We start from the raw sequence: 13,178 nt of genomic DNA, 5'->3' as shown, positions 1-13,178 counted from the left end.
GTCACGGCAGTTTTAACACTCAAAAAACAAAATAAAACAAAAAACAAAACAACACCACATTTAACAGAACAGATTACTTCTAACCAATCTACCGTTAAACAACAAATAATAATAATAATAATAATAATACCTGTATAGAATATTCAGTAACAGATGCATATTCAGTACAGAATATTCAATAACAGAAATTAATATAGAATATTCAGTAACATGTGAATATTCATAACACATTAAACATTCTGATGGCCGCTGATACAAAGGACTTCCTGGTACGTTCAGACTTGCACTTTGTTGCAATCAATCTATGGCTGAAGGTGCTCTTGTTGATCACCCCAAGAGCATGGATTGGATGTGAGGAATTGTCCATGATTGATTTTAGCTTAGAGAGTATCCTTTTCTCAGCCACATGCTGGATCATATCAAATTCAGTCCCCACAACCGAGCCTGCTTTCTTTATCAATTTGTTGACTCGATTTAGATCTCCCATGTGAGCACCCTCTCCCCAGCACACCACAGCAAAGAACAGAGCACTTGCCACCACTGTCTGATAGACGTTGCACAGTAGAGGACGGCAGATGTTAAATGACCTCAGCCTTCTTAGAAAATAAAGTCAGCTTTGACCCTTCTTATACACTGTCTCCATGTGGCTCTTCCAGTCCAGCTTATCATCAAGCTGTACGCCGAGATATCTGTGACTGGAGACCATCTCCACTTCACTGCCCTGGATGGCGATTGGGATTAACGGTGTCTTCTTCCTCCTCCTAAAATCCACAACCATCTCCTTTGTTTTTGAGATGTTAAGTTGGAGATGGTTGTGGTCACTCCAACCCACAAACTCCTTAATAGTTCTCCTGTACTCCTCCTCCTCACCTCCTTTAATTAGGCCAACAACGACCGTATCGTCTGAAAATTTCTGGAGGAAGCAACTGCCACTATTGTACTGGAAGTCTGCTGTATAGATAGTAAACAGTAACGGGGCCAGCACGGTTCCTTGTGGCACCCCCGTATTACTCAGAATAGTGTTAGAGACACTATTCTGCAGACACACGTACTGTGGTCTACTGGATAAATAGTTCATACACCATTGGACCAATGATGAATCCAGCTGCATCCTCCTCATCTTCTCACAGCAGTCGGGGCTGGATCGTATTGAAGGCGCTCGAGAAGTCAAAAAATGTGAGCCTCACGGATGCATCAGGAGTGTCCAGATGTGCATAGGTTCTTTGTAGCATGTAAATAAGAGCATCATCCACACCCATGTTGGACTGGTATGCAAACTGCAACGGATCCACGCAATTTGACATACTGGCCTTGATGTAAAAAAGGACCTGTCTCTCGAACGTCTTCATGATATGGGAGGTGAGTGCTACAGGTCTGTAATCGTTATGGTTAGATGGATATCTCTTCTTTGGAATTGGAATCAAACAAGATGTTTTCCACAATTTCGGGACCTTTTGTAGGTGCAGGCTTAGGTTAAATAGGTATGTAAAAATACCACTCAACTGGGTAGAACATGTCCTCAACAGTCTGGGCCCAATATCATCAGGCCCCACTGCCTTCCCTGGCTTCAGACGGTCCAGTTCACCCTTGACCTGAGATTGATGTAGCACCGTCGGTGGGGTTACAGTTGGAGAGAAGATGGGGGAGAGAAAGATATTTTGGGAGGTGATGTCGCCGATGGGAGAATGGGGGGATGATGTCATGGATGGGATGAGTGAGGGAAGGGAAACACCAGGCAGCAGCAGACCAAGGGCCCCTTCTTCGTACGTTGCTTATTACATCCGAGATCAAATGACACATCCAAGATGATATCATCGTGCGAATCATGATCTGGCTAACTCGGTTCTTCGAACACACTTGCCGGATATGATTAGTATCGCTGGATTGAGTTATCTGAGATAATTGCGCGTTCATGCGCTGGTTAAAAGGGGATATGTATCGATAGTAGAAACATTGATCAGCAACGCTGCTATTGGCTGCTCAGCGTGGCCAAAGAGCGCGCTCAGTTTTTCTCCTCAGCAGAGCAAGAACTAATAGTCGAAGTTTATTCGGAATTTTAATGTTTAATCAAAACGCCAGGGAACACCTCAAAGTCTGCAAAAGCCAGGAGAGAGGGCTGGCAAAAAGTAGCAGACAATTTAAATCCGTTAGAAGTGGCCATGTTAGATGTTTTTATCACTTATTAGCCTATATTTTTGTATTTTAATAATTGCATAATTACTTTGTACATTGTAATGTCAGTCCCCATACTAGAACATGGGAACAAATAAAAGTGAAGTACAAAAATATTCTACATAATGGTAATTTTTAGTTATATTAGTCTCTTTTATAAAAGGTACTGTTAAATAAATGGTGTTCTGTTTATAAAAGCAACCAAGAAAAAGGCTGAGAAAAAATAGAAAAGATCTTAGTAGCTTTGCTGCATTAAATTAAGGCTGTATAGTCATTTCAACTGTTAAATCTTGAGTAATGATGAATTGCTTTGACTTGTGAAAGTGAAAACTGATAAACTTATGTTAATGTAAAAATATTTTGCCATGAGTTATTGATCACATTTTTCCCCAGTGTAGTTCATTGTAATGACATTGTGTTTTCCTCTTTTGTGCACTTTTACATAATACACCAACACTTGTATCTGTTCCCAAGAAAGCAGTGGCTGAAATATGTGCAGTAAGTGGACATTTTCTAACTTTCCAAAGGAAAGAAAGTATAAGACTTTGTAATGTCCATTTGTTTCCATTGCTGGACAGTGAATAAAGCCTCTCAGATAACGGTCATATGGAGGAACTAGCCTACGTGCAAGTGCATAAATAACTTTACTTCATTTATACTTGTATGCTTTATGGCTGCAATATAAGTTGCAGGATTCCACATCTACAGAAAGGCCTACAGAAGAGTCTGCACAGACAGAGGAGACATAGGCCTACAGGTGGGCAGTGTATAGCCATCTTTTCCTTTTTATTTGTTGCATGAGGCATGTGTCTAATATCTCATGTTGCAGGCACTTGACCACTGGCTTTTCTTTACAAAGAACAATTGAAATAAAACTCAAGGAACTAAGCATATTTGTCTTTTATTAAACATTTAATGAAAAGTGTTTTTTTTTTTTTTGGCAATGTTGTGTAATATGGCACATGCAACAATGTCACAGGCCCTGTCAGGTGTGCAACCCTCAGACTTTTCAGACACTGAAATCTTCCCTTTAGCCAAAGTTAATTTCATTGTGTGCTCTTGTCCTGGCTAGAGCTGCATTGTAACTGGTTTGGGTCAGGGAATGGGGTCATAAAACACCTGTCTGCAGGCAGGAACATGTCATAATCACCTATGAAAAAATGCAGTTCTGTTAGGATCAGCATAAGTGTATGTAATACAGTGAGCTTGATATTTAATTGTGGAACTTTTCTTACCACTTTCAAATAATGTGCATAAATGTGAATCTCTGAAAATTCTTAAGTCATGCACAGTTCCTGGCCATTTTGCTTTCACATTTGTGATATGGAAGATTTTAGTCAACTGCCTTTTTTTTATTTGATATAATATTACTAATCTGGAATATTAAGAATCCCAATAGTAACTGGGCTGCACATTTACATTGTGAATCCCCTTTCTGTTCACATAATCCCCTTCATTGAGGCCTTGATGGCAGTCTATAGCATATAGTCTATGGTACCAATCAATTAGTGAAGCCTGAGTGACATATCTGTAATCGGCATGGTCATGATTGTATGATCTTCATAAAAAATTATGATAGCCTAAAAAAAATATAAAAAAATTCTTTACAACATTGGGTCTTAAGTGGCTTGGAAATGCCACAAAAAAACCTAAAACTGTTTTTTAAACCTAAAAGCGACAAAAAACGACAATCTCACGAATCACGAGAAAAAAAAAATATCTCAGAAAGTGCACTATCGCGCTGCGCCGGACTTCCCGTATCAGCTCCGCTTATGAAGCCGGGATCTAATCCTGTTAACATGAAATAAGCCTGCTCGCGAGCAGGTTTAAGTTTGCGCACATGTTGCTATGACAGCAAGTCCAGGATGAGCGTTGAAGAACCAAACAATCCAAGATCATGCCAAATCGCCAACAATCAAATCCAGCTAAGTGAGTTAGCGACGTATGAAGAACGGGCCCCAGGTGTGGCTGGCTGATGTGGCATTGGGTTATCAAATCTATTAAAGAATCTGTTCAGATCGTCAGCCAGGTTCTGGTCACCATCAAGTAGCGTACCCCCCTTCTGCTTCATACCTGTGATCTTCCTCATGCCAGCCCAGACCTGCTTCACTCCATCCTGCTGCAATTGTTGTTCTAATTTGCACCTGTATGCTTCTTTCCCCTCCTTAATCTTCACCCTCAGTACTCTTTGGATTTCTTTGACCTTTTCCCTGTCACCCTCTCTGAAAGCCTTTTTCTTTTCATTTAACAGTACCTTCAGACTGCTAGTTACCCATGGTTTATTATTTGGGAAACAGCGAATTTCTCTGGAGGGCATGATGTCATCATTACAGAATTTAATATAATGGGTGATGCATTCTGTTAATCCATCAATGTCATCCCCATAATCCTCACAGAAAACATCCCAGCATGTTGATTCAAAACAGCACATTAGGGCTTCTTCTCTCTCCGGAGACCAGTATTTTAGTGTTCTGTTAATAACAGGCTGCCTCTTAACAACTGCCATGTAGGAAGGAGAGAGATGTACCATACCATGGTCGGATCGGCCAAGAGGGGGCAGTGCAACACATTTGTATGCATTTTTCACATTAGCATACAGAAGGTCCAAGATCTTATCTCCCCGTGTTGTACAATCAACAAACTGCTTAAATGTGGGCAGGGTCTTAGAAAGTGATACATGGTTATAATCACCAGAAAGAAAAATGAACGCATCTGTGTACTTCGCCTGGAGTCGCGCGACAACAGAATGCACAATGTCATAGGCCACTTCCGCATTGGCAGATGGAGGGATATAAACAACAACGGCGATCACCACAGTGAACTCCCTCGGCAGGTAATAAGGTCTTAAACTAACTGCCAATAGTTCAATGTCCTTATTACATATCTGTTCCTTAATAGTAGCATGATTGGGATTACACCACTTGTTATTGATAAGCAAGATAAGCCCCCCTCCTTTATGCTTACCGCTCGATTCGGCGTTCCTATCCGCTCGTATCGTCCTGAAGCCGGTAAAGCTGGTCAAGAGATCAGGGATATTGTCCGTCAGCCACGACTCGGTCAGACATATAAGACTGCTCTCCCGATACATTTTCTGGCTCCTGACAAGAGTCTCTAGTTCTTCGAGCTTGTTAGTCAAACAACAAACATTTCCCATGGTGATAGATGGCAGGGCTGGTTTAAAGGTTTCTTTCCATACTCTTTCTCTACTCTTCTTATTTCTCTTCACCCCAGCTCTAATTCCGCGGTGTCTCCTCCGTAATATTTCCTTTGGGATATCATGTTTAATCCCGAATTTTGAACCTTGTACCAGGTCTAGTAGTTCTCGCCGGGGATATACAAAAGCAGGTGCCTCTCGGCTAATGTTACAGTCCTCTGCCCGCATAAACTTTTCCGATATCAAGTCCATATCAACAATCAATTGATTAATTTATCCTCATGAATCCGACGCTAAAAATAATAATAAAAAAAAAAATTAAAAGCACTTTTAAAAAACACTTAAAACACAATACTACACACAGCTGCACGCTACAGGCTGCCAACTCATCGGCGCCACTCCCCCGTCTACGTCCCAACGTCCTAGGGAACCAGCCCCGCAGCCTGCCAAACACCAGGCGAAGCAGCACCCCTGATGCGGACTGCTCAGAGATGGGCTGCAGTTCTTTACAGGAGATGGTACGAGGGCCACTCCTTCCCCCGGCCCTCCGGAGAATCTTTTGTGGTTAAAGAAAGAACTGACATTCCCATCTCTGAGCTCCCAGAGGCTGCGGATGGCAGTGTGCGATGCTCTGCCTCGCCACTCTCATCCCCCTCTGTCGCCAAACCCCTGTGGAACGCTCGTCCTTCCCTAGCTTACTCTGTCAAGATGCGGCATATGACCATGCCCCCACACCGGGACGCTCCACCTACCACGTCTGGGCCGGTCACTCCGCCTCGCTGCCCCATCGTGGGTACGTCTGTGGTTCGCATGACCCCGCTGGAGCCTGGCTAGAGCTTCCCAATCTGTCCAGCTGGCTCGCGAGAACCATCAGGCTCGGCTATGCGATTCAGTTTGCACGGTCTCCTCCCCACTTCCGGGGAGTCCACTATACCATGGTGGGTGGCAACGCCCCTGTCATGCGTGCGGAGGTCGCCACCCTACTGGTGAAGGGTGCGATTGAGACCGTCCCTCCAGCCGAAATGAAGTCCGGCTTCTACAGCCCCTACTTCATTGTACCCACGAAAACCGGTGGGTCTTGAACCGAACCCTTCACAGGCTTCCATTCAAGATGTTGACAGCCAAACGCATTTTCGAATGTGTTTGTCCACTGGATTGGTTTGCAGTGATCGACCAGAAGGACGCGTACTTTCAGGTCTCCATTCTTCCTCGACACAGACCGTTTCTACGGTTTGCTTTCGAGGCGCAGGCATAGCAGTACACGGTCCTCCCATTCGGGTTAGCCCTGTCCCCTCGCGTCTTCACCAAGGTTGTCGAGGCAGCCCTTGTGCCACTCTGGCAACATGGGGTTCACATCCTGAACTATCTCGACGACTGGCTGATTCTTGCTCACTCTCGAGACCAGGTTTGCGAACACAGGGATCTGGTGCTCCGGCACCTCGCCCGTTTGGGCCATCTGGTCAACTGCGAAAAGAGCCAACTCTCCCCCATGCAGAGGATCTCTTTTATTGGTATGGAAATCAACTCGGTTGCCACGTACGCGCAGCTTACTAGCGAGCGCGTGCAGTCACTGCTGAATTATATTTAATTAGAGTCAGTTCGAGGGCAAGAGTGCGGTTCCACTGAAGTTATTTCAGAGACTCCTTTGGCATATGGCATAAGCAGCGGCAGCCACTCCGCTCAGACTGCTTCATGTCAGACCGCTTCAGCACTGGCTTTGCGATCGAGTCCCAAGATGGGCATGGCAACAGGGCACACTCCGAGTACCAGTTACTCTGGCCTGCCATCAGACCTTCACTCCGTGGTCGAACCTCTCCTTTCTACGGGCTGGAGTGCCCTTAGAATGAGTTTCCTTGTCTCAACAGATGCCTCCACCATGGGTTGGGGTGCCATGTGCAATGGGCATGCTGCCGCGGGCTCCTGGACAGGACCCCAGCGTCTACTTGCCTCTGCAAGTATGCGTTTCCCCCAGTTTCAGATCAGCTCTTGGTCTGTTTTGGTGGGAAGCTGAAGGAAAAGGCTCTCTCCAAGCAAAGGTTGTCTCACTGGATAGTGGACGCCATTGTCTTGGCTTACCGACGCAGGGTCAACCATTCCCCCCTAGGGGTGAGTGTGGAGTGTGGCCTCTCCCTAGGTTTTAGCGCATGGCGCCTCGCTAACAGACATCTGTAGAGTTGCAGGCTGGGCGACACCCAACACTTTTGCGAGATTCTATAATCTCCGGATAGAGCCAGTGTCCTCTCATGTACTCGCTTCCACTAGCCAGTAAGTAAGACCTGCTCGGTGTCATCACTTGCTGCACCATTCCACTCCATGGACTGGATATGTGCGCTATTTCACTCAGATGAGTTCTCATTAGACCCTGAGTTCCTCCTGCACTGTCGGTGCCGTTACAAGAGTGCATGCCCAGTCGGTCAACCCTCATGATTGGCTAGGTGCTCCATGTGTATTTCCATGGTAAGTCGCCTCCGAGCATGCGTTTTCCCTCGGCAAGTCCCCTCTTGCCATCTCGAGGTTGAAACATTCCACCCTGCGGGCTGAATACCTCTGAGTTTTCCATATGCATCCCGGCCTCGGGTCATATGTGTATTCTAAGTCCTCTCTACGGGTAGGTGCTGTGTTACATATTCCACTTGGGATATGCCACCCAGTGTACCTTGGTATTCCTGCGTTAAGCCTAGCCCTTCATCTGTGCTCAGTCTTGTACAGGGCACTGGAAGACAGTCGCTGTGGCGTGATTGAATTGAGACCCCCATTTCGTCATTCACTGACATAACTCGTAGTGACTAAACGAAAGGGAACATCTCGGTTACGTATGTAACCCTCGTTCCCTGAGGAAGGAACGGAGATGTTACGTCCCTCTGCCACAACCGCTGTACCGCTGGAACGGCCTGGAATTCAGTCTTGGCTCCTCAGCGGAAAACATGATAGAAGTTTGTCCAGATCCGACAGCCTCAGCAAGAGTTTGTCCAGATCCAACAGCTTCCAAGAGTTGATGTGTCCTCCACTGCCTGGTCAAGTTCCCCTCGAGCCAATGAAGACTTCTAATGTCCCGACTGCTCAGGGTGCCACAGATTCACCTGTGAACAAGAGCTCGACAGGTGAGACTGAAATAATGATGGGCAGTATGATGACTGCTTCAATTTTTTTGGCAAGTTAAGGTTAGCGTTGCTCTGCTAAATTTTCCTGAAATATTTTAGTTGGACAAAATGTTCTCGGAATGTATTTTTGTTAGCTGGGAAGCGCAATAAGCCATGAACTCACTCGCACTGTCTGACACACACCCGAAACGCGCACAGAAAGACGCTTCTCAGACCGCATATACGATCCCGAATAGAGCTCTGTTACAAGACTTATTGCGCTTGAATGGTAAAATACACACAAAATTATGTCAAAATAGCTGTTGTGGCCAGTGTTCATGGATACAGAGTTGATTGCCTTTAATAAGACAATAAAATCAATGTAAATATTTCATATAAATAAATGTGAAATATTTTAAAGTGCCCCTATTATACTATTTTAATGTTTCCTAATGTTTGTAACCGCACTGGGTAGAACATTAACATTAGCTCAAATGATTTATAGGGAATTTAAATAATTAATCATGAATATGATTAATATTTTGCATTTTACAGTTACATTAATTTATTCGAAGTTGAAAATAGATCAATTTGTATATATGAATAATCAATCACAACGAATTATAATTCCTCATTCATATATCAATAATCCTATTTCAGATCGATTATGAGATAACCCTTAATGGAAATTAATGTAATCATCAAACGGTTGTTTGTCCAGCAAAACGGCCGTAAGCATGTAGCTTAAGATCAACAAATCATTGACTTTGTAATTATGAGCATTTAAGACAGATGCAATCAAGGATATATGGAATTTTAATAATTGGACTAATACATTGAAGTAAGGAATACAAAATACTACAATTTACACGAGTAAATATGCGTATAACAATATAAACAGTAAAAACAATACAAGACAAAAACAAATAACAGATAATGAGAGAGAGAGAGAGAGAGAGAGAGATCGGAAAATGATAGATAGAGAATGGGTGAGCGAGCGAAAATGAAAGCAACCTGTGCGATCAGAGAAAGCACAGTTTAGGCAAAACTCACAGACAGCAACCTTTTGACAGACAACAAGGAATCAGATCACCTTGAAAAAGGGAATATACAACCTTAAACAGCATTTAGATTTCGAGACTTGCATGTGGTCTGTTGTGCTGACACCCGAAGGCGCGTGTGTGTCGTTCTGAGTGAAGGCGTGCGTGTCTTCCGGTGTGAGCAGACTCGCGCGAAGTTTTAAAGCTTCACTGAACGTGAAGTTACCAACGACATGATTCAGAGTTCATCTCCCTCTTGAAGGGAGAGGTGAATATGAAAATAAAACTTAGTAAAGAAAAGAAAACGGAGATGAGGACTCCCTAAGGAGCCATGGAGCCAGGAATTCTCTCAGACGAAGTGCTCTCTCGTGTGTCCCTAAGGAAGAGGAGCGCGGTCATTTCAAAAGAGTCTTTTTCTTTGAGTTGACGTTGCCGGCTACGTTCGCTTCGCTGAACGTAGGGAGAGTCCGAAGACGAAAATAAAGAAAAGACTTAAAGAAAAATAAAAGAGAAAACGGAGAAAAGCTCCCGAAGGAGCCATGGATCTTGAAAACCTCTCACAGAAAAAGTGCACACTGACTCAGAAACTTCGGTGTCAGTCTCATATGGAGAAGATGGGTTCACGCCTATTTCGCGTACGTGAACCAATCACCTTCAGATTTCAGAGCGGGAAGAAGTTTCTTTGTCCTGTAGGCCACGCCCACTGGACTGAGTCATGAGTGAGATCGAATTTGAGAAGATTTGCTCAAGACATATGAAATGTGTCAAATGATACAAATTACTGCAGTTGGTTATCGTTAGATTGAGAGAATTACAGAGCTATGAAACACGTCATTTGGAGATTATAGGAACACAAAGTTACATACGGTATGCATCTTACAAACATTTAAAGTTCGATTCACACACTACCAAGCCATGATATCGGCTACTATGACACAGGGAAATCAAATCCATGTTTATACATTTCTTAAGTGGCTATACCTATAGAAAATATATGATTGCAGGGTTTATTCCTCTTTCTTTGTCGGAATTCAAGTGAGAGTTGTGTTCCCCTTGAAATTCCTGTTGGGGGGGGGGGGGTCATAAAGTTTATGACCTAGCAGAGGTAATGTTACAGGAATGTGATCCTGTTAGGGATTCATTCTTTAGAAATACACTTAGGCCCCGTCCACACTACTGCGTTTTCGTTTAAAAACGGAGAACTTTTGCTACGTTTGCACCTCCCGTCCACACTAAAACGGTAAAAACGGAGACCCAAAACGGAAAAGTTTAGAAACGCTGCCGACCCGTTTTCCGTTTTGAATCTCCGGAGGGCGTTTTAGTGTGGACGGGTCAAAACGGAGGACTTTAGAAACGATGACGCAGAAGCTCACGCTCGGCTCTATGATTGGGTGTCATCGGTCATGGCGTATCCTTCCCTTCCTTCCCTAAATTCTGCATTTTACAATGCTATAACTGCCAATTCGATCGATGTTTGACAATTCTCGTGTGCAGCGGTAATGTTAGCTACTTTCTTCTTCATCAAATCTGAGGAATAGTCAATCCGTTTCCTGTTTACACCGGCACGCGCATGCCCAGTGTTGGTGAATGGTCACGTGATCCGCGTTTTCAGTCGTTTTAATGTGGACGGAGATCAATTCTAATACGCAGCTAAAAACGCTGGTGTGGACGGAGATCGTATTCGTTTTAATTCTCCGTTTCTAAACAAAAACGCTGTAGTGTGGACGGGGCCTTAAGATTCGAAGTTACACACCAGAAAACCACACCTCTATTATAAAGCAGGAAAATTAATCACACATGCATAATGGAATTGTACATATATCAAAAGGATATTGCTAAGTTCTAATACAAAGGTGTGTGTGTGTGTGTGTGTGTGTGTGTGTGTGTGTGTGTGTGTGTGTGTGTGTGTGTGTGTGTGTGTGTGTGTGTGTGTGTAATGCTCTGTGTCTGGAATGTCACATAGAGAGAGAGAGAGTCCTTATCTCTTTGAGGCTTGCGTGTGTGTGTGTATGTTGTTCTGGTAATACTCCAGGGTGCCATAGAGTGTCGGGAGAGCTGTAAAAGTTTCAGAAAGCAATCTAAACCCAGCCATGTCGGAGCCATGATGGTAATTTAGATTGTCGAGAGCCTTGATTTACATATCTCAGTCTAGAGTGTAAAAAGGCTTTGGGTTTCAGAATAAATGTGCTTAGAAAACACAGAGAGTCCGAATTTGTTAATTCAGAACAAACGAACGAATGATTCATAGCCCATATATGGTACATGTTGTTTTGGAGTCCCCTACAACAGGTTTACATGCATCAAAGGTCAAAAAACTGTTTAATTTTCTCATCATATACATTTGCACATCACCACATTTTCAGTCATTCTCAAACAACTCGTCAGATGAATCTCTCTAAATCCCTCCTTTCCACGAGCTACTCTGCTCTGATTGACAGTCTGTTGTGATTGGTCTACCGTGTACAAAACAAACGGTATTTTTTTTCCGCGTGTCGAAAACAAAAATGTCCATTTCCATAACAATGTCAGCTCTGCTTGTCCTGAGGCTTCCTACACCGTAAACTAAACACAGTAACGAACAATGACGTTGATTTTAGCATATCAAAACGAGCGCGAGTCCGATGATGAAACATTGGAAGAGCTAGTTATTCAACCTGAACCTCCATCTCAAGGACGACTCGAGCAGGACGTTTCTCAGTGATGCACTACTCATTTTGAGGTACATTATGAAATGATGCAACTGTAACTCCTCACCATCAGCATTAACAAGTGCATGTCCATCAACAAACCAATTATTTTACTTGTACTTATTTATTTCCTTTTTTTTTATGTCCTTGGGCAGTGAAAAAATACTGCCTTTACCGTCACATTGTAGAGCACAGCTTCTACTCAAAATGATGCTATCCAGTCTCCACAGGAATCAGCTGCAGTGTTTGAGGTTCAAGTTTTCCCTAGTGTCTGCGCGCGATAAGTGGGCGGGCAATATGCTAATGTTTCGTCTTCATGTCACAACGAAACGGCTTATGACTTGTTTGATAAACGATTCATTTAATTGACTCAGAGTCGACTCTTACATTTTAAAGACAATAACTTTATATATACGGTGCACTTTCAGATTTAAAACTTTGCAGGATGTTTTCATTCACTTACAGCTATGTTACACAATACATGAGAGGTAATTTTCAAAAATCCATAATAGGGGCACAAGACATGAGGAAAATAAGTATTTGAACACCCTGCTATTTTGCAAGTTCTCCCACTTGGAAATCATGGAGGGGTCTGAAATTGTCATCGTAGGTGCATGTCCACTGTGAGAGACATAATCTAAAAAAAAAAATCCAGAAATCACAATATATGATTTTTTTAACTATTTATTTGTATGATACAGCTGCAAATAAGTATTTGAACACCTGTCTATCAGCTAGAATTCTGACCCTCAAAGACCTGTTAGTCTGCCTTTAAAATGTCCACCTCCACTCCATTTATTATCCTAAATTAGATGCACCTGTTTGAGGTCGTTAGCTGCATAAAGACACCTGTCCACCCCATACAATCAGTAAGAATCCAACTACTAACATGGCCAAGACCAAAGAGCTGTCCAAAGACACTAGAGACAAAATTGTACACCTCCACAAGGCTGGAAAGGGCTACGGGGAAATTGCCAAGCAGCTTGGTGAAAAAAGGTCCACTGTTGGAGCAATCATTAGAAAATGGAAGAAGCTAAACATGACT

Source organism: Squalius cephalus (assembly GCF_949319135.1).
Source record: "Squalius cephalus genome assembly, chromosome: 21".
NCBI lineage: Eukaryota > Metazoa > Chordata > Actinopteri > Cypriniformes > Leuciscidae > Squalius > Squalius cephalus.
The sequence above is the reverse complement of the archived record's forward strand: the minus strand, read 5'-3'. Positions refer to the sequence as shown.